This window comes from Oncorhynchus nerka, linkage group LG24 (genome assembly GCF_034236695.1).
Source record: "Oncorhynchus nerka isolate Pitt River linkage group LG24, Oner_Uvic_2.0, whole genome shotgun sequence".
Taxonomy (NCBI): domain Eukaryota; kingdom Metazoa; phylum Chordata; class Actinopteri; order Salmoniformes; family Salmonidae; genus Oncorhynchus; species Oncorhynchus nerka.
This window is the reverse complement of record NC_088419.1, coordinates 26,281,085-26,288,943: the sequence shown is the minus strand read 5'-3', so window position 1 is coordinate 26,288,943 and position 7,859 is coordinate 26,281,085. Positions and strand designations below refer to the sequence as shown.

General features: G+C 41.0%; 1 non-coding gene across 1 annotated transcript; it reads left to right on the top strand.

Annotated features, from left to right (window-relative positions):
* The first annotated feature begins 2,907 nt into the window (after window positions 1-2,907).
* On the top strand, window positions 2,908-2,962 carry LOC115108797 (U7 small nuclear RNA). The gene has a single exon (XR_003860389.1). It is a non-coding gene; the product is annotated as a U7 small nuclear RNA (small nuclear RNA).
* Window positions 2,963-7,859: the final 4,897 nt, after the last annotated feature.

The following is a 7,859-nucleotide window of genomic DNA, read 5'->3' as shown; positions in this document are numbered from 1 at the left end:
GGAAAGGCGGCGGTTGAGAGCTGTGGGTCCTCTGAAATACAACCCCGCCAAGCCGCTTAACCCGGAAGCCGCACCAATGGGTGGCCTCATGGGTCTCCTGTTCGCGACCGGCTGCGACACAGACATGTACCGAACCAGAATCTGTAGTAACGCAGCTAGCACTGCGACGCAGTGCCTTAGACCGCTGCACCACTCGGGAAGCAGTACTGAGAAATCCTTGATGAAAACCTGCTCCAGAGAGCTCAGAACCTCAGACTGTGTTGAAAGTTCACCTTCCAACAGGACAACAACCCTAAGCACACAGCCAAGCAGGAGTGGTTTTGGGACAAGTCTGAATGTCCTTGAGTGGCCCAGCCAGAGCCCGGACTTGAACCTGATCAAACATCTCAAGGTTGTAATCGCTACCAAAGGTGTTTCAACAAAGTACTGAGTAAAGGGTATTAATATTTATGTAAATCTTGTGTTTAGATTGATGAGGGGAAAAAACTATTTAATCCATTTTAGAATAAGTCTGTAACCCGCCTGAAAATAAGGGAGTGGTCATATAAATCACAGTGCTAAAATGTAATATTAGCTTTTCTTCTGGTCAAGTCAGTGGGCACTGGGTCGATAGTTATGGCTGCTCTTTGATAGGCTCTGGGGCTTAATGAGGTGAGGCTTCCTCCATGCCAAGCCATCTCCACAGAAACTGCGTTCTGTGCCAGAGAGGCTCCTCAGGGAGGAGAGGCGGGCGGGCACTGTCTGCCCACAGCCCACCATCTCCATTTAATCAGCAGGGAGAAAGGAGCTCATGAGAGAAGACACTTTCTCCAAGTCGTCCTGTGGGTCAGTGAGTAAGAGAGAGAGAGAGAGAGAGAGCTGCATGACGCATTGCCTGCCTGTAAAACCACACTAATATCAAGCCCAGCTGTGAGGGAGGAGGGTTACGAGGAGCCAAGTGCCTGCAATTTTTCGAGGTTAGGGGAGCACTGTTCCCATTCAGGGCCCATTTGTTTGCTAACTTAAGGGAGGATACATAGTTTTACTGCTGTGGTGTGTTCAATCATTGAGTGAGTGGGAAAGGTTTTCGAATGAAGCCTGCAGTATGTTGAGTCATTATGGGAGAAACGGTGTGAGAAGAAAGTCTCACAAACTGCTTTATTTGGCTAATAAAACATGTTGTACACCAAGGAGGTGGGGGTTACTAATTGTCTCTTTAGTGGGGCAGTGAACAACATTAAGCAATGCTGAGGGCCTATAATAAAACACGAACTGAGTAGAAATGCAAAGGTGCACTGCACACATACAGTATCAAAACATCTGTTTGTCCTTATTATAACCCTCCACCATTTCATAAAGAATTCATCACTCCTACTCTGTACTAGTGTTTCACCTTTTTAAGCCATGTTCCTTCCAAATGCCACTGTGTATGGTTGCACTACCTACTGTTCAACGCCTTGACTGCCACAGTCAGGCCTCTTAGAACAATGGAATGATCTTCAGATTAGTGTCTGGGGCTGTGACTCTCCCCACATCTTACCACTGTGCCCTTCTCACGGCGTCCCTGGGTAATGGAACCAGGCAGCTTTGCTGCATCTGTTCTCTCAGGTTTGTCAGTTGAGAAGAAGCCACTGGAGAATTTTTAAAAGTCTCACCAATTTTAGAACATCCAATCCCTCAAAGTCCTTTCAGCTGTCCAACTAAGACTTCTTTGTCTTTTTTGATAACAGCGCACATTTAAGTAGACTATTTTTCATACCGTCATAATAGGTAATTGCCCTCTTTGCCTTGTCAGTTCTTATTGTTTCCCATCCTATTTTATAATATCAAATTTATGGTGCTAAACGGCTCACATTTAGCTACTGATCATTGCGAGCACTAATCCCATCCATTTGCAATTTGAGGAGAGTAAGAAGTGAAGGTCAGATAATGCTTTACTACACAAATTGACCCGAGATACCCATTCCTCACCTCTGGTCTTAGTGCCAACTGTACTGTACCTCTTCTCTAATACCAGGCATTCTGGGTAGTAACGTCTCTTCCAGATTACTGCCCTCCCTTACTCCACAAATTGACCCGAGGTACCCATTCCTCACCTCTGGTCTTAGTGCCAACTGTACTCTACCTCCTCTCTAATACCAGGCACTCTTCCAGATTACTGCCCTCCCTTACTACACAAATGGAACTGTACACCACAAACCATATGTGATATTTAGCCCCTCTCTCCTCCTCCTCCTCCTTCTGTAAAGAATGTTAAATGTGTGGGTGGCACTGGCAGACACAGGTAAAAACGACTCACTGGTAATGAGTCTCTTTCGGTTTCTGTTCTATGGCTTACAGATGGTAAGGGTAGCTCAGCAAGACAAAAAAAAGATGTTCCACATTGTTTCTCGTTTTGTTTCCCATTCTACAGCTGTAGGTAACCCAACCCATTCGTCTGCTCCAAATGGAAATTCCAGCCAACACAGCCTCCTATATTATCTGTCTTCATAATCCCGTATGACAGCCCACATGGAAACGCATTACAGTTTACTATAGAATACTACAGTATTTACTATAGAATTCAATAGTAAACTTTCGTATACTGTAGAATACTATACTACACACTGTAGTATCCCTCGATCATGTGTACTTATTATAGAATTTTGTAGTATACTGTAGAATACTATAGTAAATACTATAGTGATGTCTGCAAAAACACTACAGTCAGCAAAACCCCTACACTTTTTTAAAACAATAGTAAATACTACAGTATTTAATTTGTATATACCCTTCCCATTCCCCTCCCCCATATCTCAACTGGTGTCACCCATAACTGTGAAAATTAGATGCCATGTATAGACCATATATTGTGTTCCCTACAGGTTATAGAAAAGAGCAGAAGTTCTGAGCTATCCGTTCAGACCCCAGTCCTACCTACAGGTTATGTAAAATTTGCTCTTTTAGTATTTCTCCAGTAGGTTTCCTGAATGAGAAAGTCTCCGCTTCTATGTCAAAGATAATAAAGCAAAAACACTATAGTAAATATGACAGTAATGTTTGCAAAAACTATACTACAGTATTGTACACACTGCAAAAACACTACAGTAAATACTACAATCCGCAAAAACACTAGTATACTACAGTAAATACTACAGTATTTTTTTCATGTGGGAGTAATCATGAGTGATGTAATTGTGTGTGTGTGTGTGTTGTGTGCATGTGTGCGTGTCCGTGTGTGTGTGCCTGTGTGTACTTCATTCTCCCTATGACCTCTCCTTGTGAGTTATGGTTTCACATGGTTGTTTCATCTTATTTTATCCAATCTAATGAATTCCATTCTTCCTCTCCCATGACAGACTGATGTTTACTAAACTGACCAGGAACAGAGACATTGTTCTCAGCCTTAATCAGCTAGCTAGCTACTTCAAAACAAACAGTAGTACAGTCATTACTGTAGTTTTATGTTTCTGCTCACAAAAACACAGACTACTGCCACATTTTCCATGAATGAATTCTCTGTTGAAGCTAATTTGTAAAGCTCTCGTAACAAATTGCTGGGGGGGTATATTCATATGATGTCACCATGGAAATGAAGATGAGAGCGTAGCCTCAGTCTGCTATTCTAAAGGACATATGCAAGAGCTGGCTATATGAATGACTGTCCTTAAGGCCTTCAAGGGGATTTTTATCTAAATGTTATAAAGCTTCGATTTTGTACCAGCAGTAATTTAACTGAGATGTCCTGGTTGTGTCAAAGAGAAGCTGCAAAACACTGATTTAGAAAATGAATAACCAAATAATCAATTTGACTAATTACTTTACCATTGTAGATTAAAATGTAATCTGTCATATTCAAATGATTTAATCTGGAACAATAGTACTGTATAATGATGTATATCTGTCTACACAATGGAACTGGAACGGAACTGCAGAGCAAGATGGCCTCTCATTGGTTGCCTCACCTACTGGACCAATAAGAGCAATAAGACAGGAGGGCCATTGCTCTGTGAACCAGAAACACTACCCATGATGCCCTCATCAATATGCACTGTCTACTGTATCTTTATTAGCAGCTTGGCAGGGCTCCACCACAGATTCCTTTTTGTGCTCCTTGATTGATGTCCTATTGTCCAGTGTGGTGCCAAGGAGACAATTCATCTATATGTAGCAGTTGTGGAGGCAGCACCTTCCTGTGGGCTCAAAGTCTTCTATTATGGCAAGGCTGACTTCCTGTCACTTTAAACTGGCTTTGAATGGGGTCAGTCTTTCAAAGCACAAGCCTCATATCTAAAGCCTCATATCTAAAACTTTTTGAATTAATTTAGGTTTAACTTTTTAAATATAAATTCCTGAGTATTTCATATAGTGAAAGTATTAACCAAAAGTAGGCTATTAACCATTGAGTTGTTGATAACCTACTGTAAACCTATTCAGAATTACTAAATATGTGTGGAAGTATATACTGAACTGAAAAAGTTCTGCCTGACACAGTAGAAGTTAAAACCACAGCAGGAAACCATATTAGCAGATAACTTCCGGTCTGGGGTTATATAGTATATCTCCACCTCAGTGGCCACAGAATACAGCACAGAGTGTTAATACAGTAGTGTTTCAACATCCTTAAAATTATGACAGTGGGAATAGGTACACCTCTCCCCTAAATATTTATATGTTTTAAAGAGCTAATATTTCACAAGTAATGTGATTTTTTACTGTAGCTTTGCTTAAATGCAAATGTTTCTCCAAACTCCTCTCCACTCTCTTAGGTTCTTATTAGTGTAAACAAATGTGAATGATTTGTATTTCTCACTGCCTGAAGGCCATGACATAATTACCCAACTCCTCCGCACAACACCTGCGCCATGGCAACAATAACAAATGTCAACTGCATGCCCATGCTTACAGCAGGTTGATGAGGGAGTTTTGGTTGACTTTTTTCTTAAAATAGCTGTGCACTTTATTCATTTTTTCTTTATCAAAATGACGATTCATGGGCATCTATATTGACCTGACTGACCTATTCTTGCTCAGGTGTTACATTCAGTATTTTAAGTATACTGTGCCTTCACTGTCAACAGTTGCCATTTTGACCATCAAATCCAAACTCTGTCAGAGCAAATATTTATACAGCCCTGTCTGCCTCGACACCTTGGCTGGAGCTGTTCCAACTAAGCCTCTTTGTTGTGACACGTAACAGGATGGATGGCACAGGGTTGAGAGAGAGGTCTCAAAGGACACTGTCACTGTAAAAAACACCATTATATTGCTGGTGCTGCAGCTGATTAATGTATTGGCCACTCCAAGGTCACACCTTGATTGAGACCTTCCTCCTGACATCTAGAATGTGGCTGTAATAAAGACGGTTCTGATTCTCAGGGTAAATGTGTTTCTCCAGTGTACAGTTGAACTTGAATAAAGTCAAGAGAGCCTCTCTCTAACCTTGAGTGTGTTGTGCATTTGTTTGGTAGGCTGATCTCAAATGTGAAATTCATCACGTCTGTGAGAGGTTCCTTCTTCGGGGACGCAATTCATTTGACAGTGTGTTTTCACACCCAATAACAAAATCTAGCCACTGTTACACTTTTCCAAGACATCTGCACAACCTTTGGGATGGTGGAGAAGTCAACTCAATCAGCAGAATGTGACTTGTTTAAGTTGTGGTGACACATCATTGCTGTTTAGTACCATGGTGACATAGAACAATATGTTATTTGCCTTTGTCAATTTTAGGTTAGCTATTCATTTGACGATATTTTGCATACTTGTTGACAACATTAAATACACTGTATACAGTAACATGTCCTTTGCATCTAATATCTAAACATTTCCCCAGGGATGCATTCAGTTTGGTTCAACTTTTTCTATGTTGCATGATGGTTTATACTGAATTACACACGTTTCCCCTAAACGGTGTGGACCGTTCTGTTTCCTGCAGTCAAATTACCTAATGGCTTCAAGGGTCGAATGGTATTTATATTTTTCATTAATTCATAATTAATAAATCCAGTATTTCCAGTGTAATATCGGGATGCAAACTCAACATTTAATACATTTCAACTCTATATCTGAAATGTCTTATTTTTTTAAGCCCATAGCCATGTGTATGAGGTGTGTACTTTTGTTTCACAGTATATTTGTTTAAGACTACCAAGAAATACTCTGTGTGACCCTGATTTAGCCCACTGCAGTAATTAATAACCTTTGAGGTATGCTTTCTCCCATTCCATGGGTGTGGAGATGTGTGGCCTGATCAATATGGGTGTGATCATTTTAAAACACATTTATCCTGCAGCACACAGCATGCACAATCACTCTCTGGGTAAACATAATCCCACCATTCTGCAACTGGTCGTTCAGTACCATTTCCTTTGAAGTAAACGTTGCACACTGTTCTGTTGAACTCAACACACTCCAGTTTTCCAACACACATATCTCCCTCTGTTGGCCAGGCTAGGGATAAGGCTAATTTAATTGTGATAATTGAAATTCCATTATGGTGTGAAATGTGTCCCCTGATATAGATATAAAATGGTGGGAGGTGAAATCACACCTCTGCAAAAACAGCCATGCTAGCACAAGCATTCATCAGCTCAGTAAAATGGCACAAAGCAAAAATAGTCAGTTACAAGGTAAAAACAGAAATTAAGATGGACTAAACCAAAGTCATTTTCATTCACAATATATGTCCAACTGAATGTTACTGACTGACCTTGTCTTTATTTACTTGTGTCTGATGGAATGATTGGTGCATTTAGATGTCCTCTTTGATGAAGAGTAAAGTACTATCTTAGTAGACAGAAAACATCCATTTATCCTCTGATTTCTACTCTGTCCCCTGGCCCTGGTATAAAAATGCTTTGTCTTGCTCTGTAGGATGGTATAGACTCTACTTAGCTGTATCGTGCCCAGCCATGTGTGCCCATATAGTCTTAGCACGCAGGCAGCCCAGTACTGACGCAATGTAATGATGTAAATGAACTCATATTGTGTCAGTGGCCACAGTAGCCCTGCCTGCCTCATTGACTTGACTGCTGCCCAGGACTGCACAGCTGGGCTCGTCAGGTCTAATGTGACGCTGTCTGACTGTGCACGCCCCATGGCCCTTCCACTTTTGCATGAGCACAGGAGCGAAAGCTACGCCGGATAGGACACACAGACATGAGCCAAAGCTCTGTTCATCCCAATTTTTATGATCCCATACAACATGACATTATCCTGTCTGACAATTACAGCACACACTAAAGCAAGAGGTTGTTGTATTCAATGCTGACCTTTCCAACGCTTTTAGTCTAGATTATTGTACCAAACTTACTTCAGAGTCTGTAATGTTGCTGTAGCAATAAATGAGTATCAATTAGGAGGCTATCACCATTTGAACCTTCAATCACATGTTAGGCCTATGTCATGTAACTGTATGTTTCTTAGATCCAAAACAAACCTCTTTCTCAGTGGGTGTGGTCACAGGATGATGGCATTGCCATGGTAGCCAGTGTGACATTCAACCATATTGTTCAACCTGCTGACTCAGATCTGTTTTGGGGACAAGGAGGGAGACAGGGTTCCCTTCAATGCTTGTTTACTTGATAAAACACATAGGCCAACTGTCATATTAGATTACATAGAATTAGATGACAATTTACACAAATACATCATATTTTCCTGAAAAGATTCAGTAGTCATTAAATTACAGTAAAATACAATGACCTGTCTGTGAATTTACAAAGTTTCATTGACCATTCTCATGGTCACCCAAATGACAATTGAAATGTTTATATATTTATTGTATTGACTGGACACTGTACTGGAGTCGAACTAGTTAACGCAGGGAAAGGCACACATCACTGTTGTGCTCGTGCAGGGCAAATTGTAAGGGCGTGAGCGCGCGCTGAAATAGTCCC